This window comes from Cibotium barometz, chromosome 12 (genome assembly GCF_041138505.1).
Source record: "Cibotium barometz isolate CiBa-2024 chromosome 12, ASM4113850v1, whole genome shotgun sequence".
Classification (NCBI taxonomy): Eukaryota; Viridiplantae; Streptophyta; class Polypodiopsida; order Cyatheales; family Cibotiaceae; genus Cibotium; species Cibotium barometz.
The window spans coordinates 10,613,119-10,623,315 of record NC_141057.1 but is presented as its reverse complement, the minus strand read 5'-3'; positions in this window follow the sequence as shown (position 1 = coordinate 10,623,315).

The following is a 10,197-nucleotide window of genomic DNA, read 5'->3' as shown; positions in this document are numbered from 1 at the left end:
GGGCTCGCCATATCACAATTTAATCCCACCACTTTGGCCTTCACTTGAGAAATAGCATCATCATTACCAAGAAGTGGAAAGGATGTGAGACCTTTCCATGCTTGTGCACCATCTATGATCTTTTGCTTGACCTCCACATTGGTGGTCTCCCTCTGGATATGTGCAGCAACAACTTCAATGCTAATATTTGATGAGGCCATCACAAACAATACAAAGGAGGGTTTAAGGTGGTGTACTCCACTAACAAGGCTTGGTGGCAATGGTGATTAGCAAAGTGCTTTGGAGCTTATCTCTATATTTATAGTAGTGGGAGAGGTGTACTTTACTTTTGCAACAACAAACAAAATAAAAAACACATTTTATCAATGTCAATAATAAAGGCATCTTTCCTTAAATTTATACACCACAATAATAAAGGCATATTTTATACTTTTTGGGGAAGAGCAAGTATGTATTGGATTTTTTTAATACATGAAATTTTAGATAAGGGGTTGTGTGTTTTGTGGAGCACCTTGACCCTCTCTCTTCTCTCTCTAGCTCACCGTCCCCTCTCATTTCTGTATGATTTTGAACCATTAAATGCTCACAACGTGAATACCATTCATCAATACATGACCAAGTCTTCAATACCATACCTACTTGAAAATGCACAACCCATAGCAAGAGGGGGAAGAGAGAGGGGGGGAGAGAGAGAAAGATATTGCACAATCGAACCCTCTACAATGAGGTTATTCATGCTCTTGACGATTCTTATTGAAAGGGAAGATATCTTCAAAAAACACTACAATAAAATTTTAATGTTTCAAGAATATTTTATTCATCATTCTGTTGAAAGTAGCCGGGGTATTAACCAAACCAAACAACATAACTAAAAACTCATAGTAACCAGTTTGGGTTCTAAAAGCAGTCTTGAAAATGTCTCCTTCATCCATATGAATCTGCGGACTTGAGGTCAATTTTCCTAAAAGCTTTTGCTCCCTTGAGCTTGTCTAGCAAGTCATCCACTCGTGGTATCGGATGTCGATTCTTCACATTAATTTTGTTTAAAGCACGATAATTGATACACATTCGATACATCCCATTCTTCTTTTTAACGAGAAGAACCGGAGTACCAAATGGAGAAGTGTTGGGTCTAATCAATCCTTTCTATAATAATTCTTCTACTTATTTTTTAATCTCTTTCTACTCAAGCATGTTAGCTTTACATGGTGGATATCTTCCAGGGATCATCTCAATTTATAATCTTCTGGATGGGATTTAGATAAACTAGAGGTAGGTCATCTATAAAGCATTTAAAGAACTTAGAAATGAAAGGATCATGAAACAGATTTGGTTTAGAGTCAACCTGAGCTCTAAGCTGGTTGACAAGAATAAAAAATGTCTTCTCCTTTCTTATAACTCTTTTAACTTGAGTATTGAGTTAAAAGAGGACCTAAATCACCCTTAGTCTGACACACTGAAGATACATTTCTTTATTATCTTTCATTAACCATATTGTATGAGCATTATAATCAATTTTAGGGTTATGTTCATGTCTCCATGGCGTTCCTAATATGACATCAACACCTTGTAAAGGAACAACTAAAAATGTTCTCTTTTCTTTCAAACAATGAGTTCATTTCCAATTCTAGATTCTTAACCTCTTTAGTGCAATTGTACTTAGTTCCTTGAAATGTAGCTTTCACCTTGTAAAGGAACAACTAAAAATGTTCTCTTTTCTTTCAAACAATGAGTTCATTTCCAATTCTAGATTCTTAACCTCTTTAGTGCAATTGTACTTAGTTCCTTGAAATGTAGCTTTCACTTTATAGTAAGAGTGCAATGCATCTAGATTAACTGCTTTTAATGCCAGTTTGGAAATGAAATCATGAGAACTACCATCATCATGCAAAACATAAATTTGTTTTCCTTTTATTTTTCTTTGAATTCTCAACAAAGCATAAATACGAATCTTACCTTTATCCAAAAAGTCAGGATCAAAATTACCCTCTTTCTTGAGTGAATCTTCATCGTCATCTTCAACCATGTTGACATGAACCACAAGTGTGGAGTTCTTTTTCTTATTTGAACATTCTAGTGCAATGTGCCCCTCCTTTTAACATTTGAAACATGATACGATTCTTCAGGTTGCCATTTAAGAGTTTATTGTTATTATCTTTTCAAACATCTCCTTTGGCTATATCTTTACCCTTATACATCTTGGATTTATCAAAGTTGCTCAAAGGAAAAGTTTATTTAGAAGACTTTGCATAAGAATTTTCTTGCATTTTAGAATATCTAAAAGTAGAAGTTTTACGTTCAGAAGTAAGATTACAGAACTGAGATTATGAGGATGAAACATAATAGTAAGCTTGAGATCGGCAATAAATTTTCTTCTTTTCTCTCTTTCTTTGACCTTCTTGATCACTTGAACCTATAGTAGAATATCCCAAAATTTATTGATGTAAGCTTGGACATTCTCTTTCTTCACTTGGCGTAAAGTATCCCGTTGACGAGCTTTAGCCTTGTATTGCAAAGGAAGAAAATGTTTCTTTAAAAGTTTATGGAATTCCTTCCATGTAGTAGGTCAATGCTTGCCCTACTTAATCATATTCCCCCATAAAGCAACACTTTAAATCAAATGATTGCAAGCACATTTAATCTTATCTTTTTTTGAGAAATTTCACCTGAAAAATAATCATCTAGCTGACTGAGCTATGCAATAAGCACCCAAGCATCTTTCTTCCCATCATAGTTCTAGAAAGTGACTGCCTTTCAACTAATCCATGAGTCTTTTCAAGAACTTTAGGCATGTAATTTAGCCTTAACACTTTGTCTAACATGATCACTTTCCTCTTCATCAGAATCAAAAGAATCATGTTTATGCTTAGAACACTTAATATGGTACTCTAACTCATGCCTATGTTCACGCTTATATGCTATTTATTGTTGAAGTGCATCAATTTGCTCTTGCGTTGTAGGTTGTGTAAGAAAATTGGTCATTTTATGCAAACAGATAAATAAATAAAGAGAGTGCAATAAATAATTAGCAGTTAATTAAATAAAGCACACAAATTGACTTAGCTCAATACTCCCAAGATAGCTTAGAATTCGTGTTAATTCTGAATAAAAACTTTTTTTTAAGGTCAAACTTAGAAACAAAAACTTTTTTTCAAAGGTCAAACTCGTGAAAAAAAACTTTTTGTCAAAGGTCAAACTCGAATCTTTCACACAATAATTATAAACGGAGTCTGTATGGGTATACGAGCTTGAGCATAGGTCAAATATGGTCAAAATTAACCCTTTCGCTTTTCCCATTGCTTAAAAACTTTAATTCTGGTTCCCAAAGCTGAGAAAATTTTCTCAAAATTAACCCTTTCGCTTTTCCCATTGCTTAAAAACTTTAATTCTGGTTCCCAAAGCTGAGAAAATTTTCTTGGATTTATTTACGATTTTATTGGATTTTGTTGGCTATTTTTAGGCCTTTTATGCCTAAAATAAGCTAAAAATGAGTTTCGAGCTCCAAAAAAATTACTAGAAAATCACCAAAAACTCTGAAAGTTTTGAAAATTTTGGTTGAAATTTTGAGTACTGACTAGAAATTTACAACTCGTTTGACTACCGAAAATCTCAAAAATCAATGATTTGAGCCTTTTAAGAGCTTGTGAGATTATGGAGCTTAATCAAGATTAATCAAAACCTCCTTGGCTGCAAGTAGGCTCTTTATAAAATCGTTTTGAAGGAATGAAAGAATTCACCTAGAGCCCTTGAATTGTTGGAGGAGAAGAAATAGAAAAGTTGAGATGAATTTGAAGCGGTTTTGAAGCCCTTAAGCTTTGTTAATCACATCCATGGCTTTCGAGTAAGAAGAGGGTTGAGCAATTGAAAAGTGGTTTTAAGTTTTTGGGTGGTTTTGGATTTACAAGATGGTTTTGGGCCTTCCTTTGCCCTTTGGTTATTGACTAATGGTAACAAAAACCTCTACTCTTTAACCTTTTGTCTTTAGCCTTTAATTTCTTCAATCCTTTTTAATTTCTTCAACAAATTGACCTAGCCCGTGCTCTAATACTGACACAAGGATCCCCATCTAAGAATTTGTGGAATATAATATCTCAATAAAAATAATTATTCAACCATTCAACTCAAGCTATTGCTACAAATTCAATATAAACCAAGCTTTAGAAATTAACACATGAAAATACTTAGCTCTTGTACGACATAAACATTGGGTGCAATCTTCCCCCCTCATGTGTGTGGCCTATTCTCCACACTAGTATTTTTTAGTTTTCAATTACTAAAATAGGCCATAGCCTCCAAAATACAAAAGTTGTGCTTTTTCTTGCATGACACTCTCTTTTCCCAAAATAGAGAGCTCTTCAATATTAGATTAATTAGGGCTAGGGGGAAAGCTTTTAAGCTTTATAAAATAAATATTTGCAAGTCTATGCTTCAAGTCTAAGGGTATAAAAATAAATAAATGGATGTGCACAAGCTAGCACATAAATACAAAGCTTGTCCAAAATAATGAATGTCTTCCAAAATTAATAATTTATGCGCTTTCGCCTCAATCTTTTGAGTCCTCTTCGCCTATAAAATATCCAACAATAAAGTGGTAAATAATTATTCCATAGGCATACAAACCATCACCACACACATGTTCATTAGGCGTAAGTACTCCGAGAATCACCCTGCCATACGAACCAGCTGCAGCAAACATAGGAAGTCGCAAGTATACGTCAATGTGCACCAAATGTATTAATATTTAAAATGGCATCACCCAAGATATTAACATAATTTGGTATGATGCAAAGATAATCCAAGCATCGCTGACCTATTTAAGAGGGAAAAGGAATATTTTTAAGAGGAGTTAAAATGCATTCTCATAATAATTTGTGGAGTCTTGTTTATGCTACATCCAACCACCCTCTTCCCTGCATTGTACTTCACATCAACCACATGTGCACATACCTAAACTAAGATGATCCTTGCATAATAAATACAAGAACAAGAACCATGGCTAATAACGACAGCACCTCCACTTTATCCCCACTCTGTCAAGATCCAAAAAGCGGCTTGTAGATCTTCTTGACTAAAATGGGGTTCAAATTAAAGAAGGTTCATGCTCCCTAGAATGATAAATGCTTCCCAAGTTCTAAGGAGCCCTCATTCTTACACAAGCGATTGAATGTCTAGTTACTTGGCCAAAGGCATGTGACACACATGAACTTAGATCTTTCCTTGGATTGTGTAGCTATTATAGAAGGTTTGCTAGAAAGTTACATATGTTGTGAATGTCCTGACTGAACTTTTGAAAAAGACTAGACATTTCAATTGGACTAAAAGACATGATCAATCTTTTCAAGCTTTCAAATATTCTTTGACTATTGCACTAGTACATATTTTTAATGACCATTCTTTGTGTCGGTATTACTGATGCAAGTGAGGTGCTATGCTTATGCAAGATGGCCATCCTATAGCTCATAAAAGTTAAAAGTCTAAACCAGTCTCGAAAGGGAGTTACAATACATATGACAAGGAACTTTGTGTTATGGTTCATGCCTTAGGATTTGGAAACGTTATTTAATGGATTCTAAATTCTTAATCAAGACTAATCATCATAGCATTAAACATTTGCTTATTCAACCCCTCATTTGTGACCGACATATCAAGTGGGCTTCCTTTAATGGGCTCATAACGATATGATTTGGACAAGTATAGTCTGGTTTAGAAAACAAGCTTATCATTCAAGAAAACTTTGACCATCAAGTCATGTATTTATTTATCAGACATATTTTTATGCATCATGGCTTACCTAAGGTCATTGTTCCAAGTTCTATTATAAAATTTTTGGGGCTTTGAGAAATTGCCGGATTGGTTTGTATGAGGAGAGGGTGATACCTTAGGTACATACCTTACTAGTAATTATTGATTGTGTATAGTTTGTGCCTATTAATGTATTTATTAGGATTAATTAAATTTATTAATTAATTAGCAAATTGCATTTGTAAGATAGGTAAAGAGAAATGTGATCGAAGGCATGCATGCATGTGAAATAAAGTTCAAGGAATCATACAATAAAAAAATGTGACACGTGCACCTTAGGGGGTTCACCTAAAAATATGTAAGTATACCACGTGAGTTCAAATGAAGGGAATTTTTAATTCAAAATTTTAAGATATATTTATAGAAATACATTTATAGGAGGAGTTTTTTAATCGATTTTGAAACAAAACCCGTAAGTCCATAAAGAAAAAAGGGTCATTTTATTCATGAAAAATTCACAGGTAAGGGGCTTTTTAAATACCCCTTGAATACACGTGATACATAGGGTTTCTTAGTAGTTTACCCCCCAAGATGTGCACATTGGAGAATAATTAGTTTACCTTAGTATAGACTTTCGTTTTTTAACAATATCCTTGTACATTTAAAAGGATGAATTCCAAGCCTAAAATAAGTTGTAATTATGTTTTATTTTGGAAACGTAAGAGGCGGCGTGCTCGAACTTGTAAAAGATAAAGCATACAAGCCTCATATTTATGCATGCAAAAGTGGAACTTATGCAAGCCACTCCTTTGCCAAAAAAAAAATGTAAGTACTTGGCCCAAAGTGGTTTGGCTTCAATAATATAAAAACAATAATGTGTAGGAGAAGGCCACACTCATTGTTGGGGGGAAGATTATAGGCATTCTTATGTATTGAGTTATTTTTAATTATTTTATCTCTATTAATTTATTTTATGTTGAATAGTTTGAGTAATGGGTTTTATTGATGTATGTATTTTTGGTTTATGTTAATTTCTCTTCCTAGTAAATGGATCCTCTCGTGTCACTATTTGTACATACATAATGCATGTATACATTCATGTGTGTGTGTGTGTGTGTTGTGGGAGAGAGAGAGAGAGAGAGAGAGAGAGAGAGAGAGAGAGAGTGTATGAGAGAGCAAGAGACACTCACCATTCTAAAAAAAGCGCTTGCTCAAAATTGCTTGCAAAAAAAATATGATCATAGTGATGCTAATGTGACTTTACAGAGAGAAGGTGGGATACCATAGTGATGCTAGTGTGATTTTACAGAGAGCAGGTGGGATACCATGGGCCCTCTTATTCTTATAAGTCTAGGTTACTAGCACTATCTAAAGGAGTATACACAAAATGTGTAAAATATAGTCCAAGCATAGCGGCTGAGTGTAATTTAAGGCACAACATCTTCATAAACAAAACTGCAAACAACGATCATCTTTTCATGTAACCCCAACTTGAGGGGGTGTGTTAAAATCTAATCCATTTGGCAATGCCAAGTTATAATGGTTGAATGACCTTAGAGTTAATATTCTTAGGTGACATTATAATTTTTATCTTGTTAGGTGAAGCTAGAGTCATGTGAGACGAGGTGTATTAAGTGCTGAGAAATTCAAGGCATTAAATCTAGGCTTTAGGTGCCATTTCTTAAGGCTTTAGAGTTTATGAAGAAAAATAAGCAAGCAAGTTTAGTTTCTTACACATCAATTTCTAGCTTGTTTCACTTTAATGATTTGCATGTTTTATGAGATGGCTTCCAATTCTTGCCTAGTGATCTCATATCTTCATCTACCATTAACTTTTTTGCACGTTTTATGAAATGCCCAATTCTTTCTTAGTGATCTCATATCTTCATCTACCATTAAATTGAACAGGACAAAGAATCTTACTTCTACATTGCATCGTGTGTGTGTGTGTGTGTGTGTGTGTGTGTGTGTGTGTGTGTGTGTGTGTGTGTGTGTGTGTAAGGGCACTCATTAGTGTATACTTCAACATTAAAAATGTTCATTTATGAGATGGCTTCTAATTCTTGCTTAGTGATCTCACATCTTAATCTACCATTAAATTATTTGCACATTTTATGATATGGCTTCCAATTCTTGCTTAGTGATCTCACATCTTCATCTACCATTAAATTGAATAGGACAAATAATATTACTTCTATATTGCATCCTGTGTGTGTGTAAGTGGCACTCATTAAATTGAATAAGACAAATAATCTTACTTCTATATTGCATCGTGTGTGTGTGTGTGTGTGTGTGTGTGTGTATAAGGGGCACTCATTAGTGTATACTTCAACATAAAAAATTATGTTGAGGGGCAAGAGTTAGAAGTTTATGGGAACCTTTACATATTTATGTATAGTGGTCTCTCAATACCATCACAATCATATATCAATACTTTATTCAAGGCTAGTATTAATTGGTCCATCTCCTTACCCATGTAAGTAGAGTTGATAGGCTACTTTCAAATGCATTTCATGTGTGTGCAAAAGCTTTAAGGCTCTAATAATGGGATTGGTGGATGGGCATCCATACAAAATTCTATGCTTTGTGGTGGTTCATAGCAATTTTATAATGAAGAAAAGACATTAGACTGAGCAATAGCACTAGATAGATAACCAGAAAGATATGGTTTAGGGTTTATATGCTAGTTCTAGAAAAAAGTTTGGTCTTTCAAAATTGCCACCTAAATTGATAACCAGATATATGTGGCACATCCATTGCATTTGAGTGTAAATATCCTTAAGTTTTCTCTTAGACCTTTCAAAAGGCCATTGGAAGCTAACTACGAAATTTCATCACCCTTAGAGCCACATAAGTGGTTTTAAAGGCTAGTTCCAAAATAAATGTCACCATAATTCCACGGGTGTAGTTGACATGGAGTAGTAATTTAGATCCCTAGTAAGCCTAATATCTACTTTGGTGTACTCCACACATCAGACAATGTGCATGTTGTAATAGGTGGCTAATTGAATGGGCAACTGCTTTAGCTGGGTTAGGTGGTTAACTACACAAATGTCAAAAATCATGTAAAGAAGAGGTGAATCATTTACGTTGAATCTCACCAATTGAAGGTTGATTTTGATATAGTAAATTACCCCTTTCCTAATTTCTCATGGGAAGAGTCCCTTAGAGTTGGTTTAGATGGGAGTGGTGCAAATTGGCATAATACATAACATTGGGCAAGGAGGAAGAGACACATACACAAGTAAATACAAAAAATGCCATTTGTTTAGCCTTTGTTAGAATTGTAAGAAGGTAATTATCTAAGGTGTTAGCATGATCGTGGTAATTTAATTTAATTTACTTTGCCTGTATGTTTGCTCCAAGGGTGGCATTATGTTATTGTGGACACTTTCCTTACACTTGTGGGTGTAATGTGGCTTGATTATTGGGAACAACACCATACAGAGCCTGTTCTCTTGACATTACTCTTGGCCATTAGTTGGTCGAGTGAGGGGGACATCGGTTCATGCTTGGAGAGTCAGTAGAATGAAGCGGGCTACCTAGTGAGCCGCCAAAATTCGTTTCAGACTATACCAAAAAAGGTACACGTGGAAGCTTGAGAGAAAGGATGCAATTTTTTTTTATAAAAGAACTTGTACACTTTTTAACTTATTGTATTCTCTAAGAGAACTCTAAGAGATTGAGGGTTTGATTGTGCAACTGCCTATTGGGAGTAGGCTGTGGAGCTATTGCATGCCTTTGGTGGTATATCTATCTAGCCATATTCTTGGATTGTTCAATATTTTGCTTGTAGGAAAGTGGCTATCAAGATGCCCACACTATCTCCCCGCATGCATTTCTTCATTAAATCTTAGCACATCCAATGATGGAGATAATGTTCCCTATCTCTTGACACATATACTACCCTTTGGATCCTTGGTAGCCTCCATATTGTGCCTATCTTTTTCTCCTTTGATTTTATTAGGTCACAACTCTAGGAAAAAATCATAACTCTCAATTTAGAAAGAGGAAGACAGAAATAAAACCATAGATATTTTTTATTTATCATGACAAAAAATCCTATGGATTCAAAATTGAGAGAAACATATTACAAATGTCATTTATTGAACTTTCGTGTGATTATAATACCTTTTTTTTTGTAAGGAAAATATTCTAGCTTGTGGATGTTCTCCTCATTGTCACTATCATCTCCTTCACTATCAATAGTAATGTTATTCTCTATTACTATCTCTTATCCGGTCTATGTGTTTGCTCTTCCTCCATTATTTCAATTGTTTGCTTATTTGTACATTCTCTACTATTTCATCTTTATTAAAGACAAACCTCAAATCGTTAACTTCATTCTCATTACTTTTTCATCTATTCATGAACCAATCTAATCTAACTTCCAAAACATCAATGCTCTATAAAAAATGTTTGTTAGAGTAAGACAAACTTTGTTCTTGAGATCAT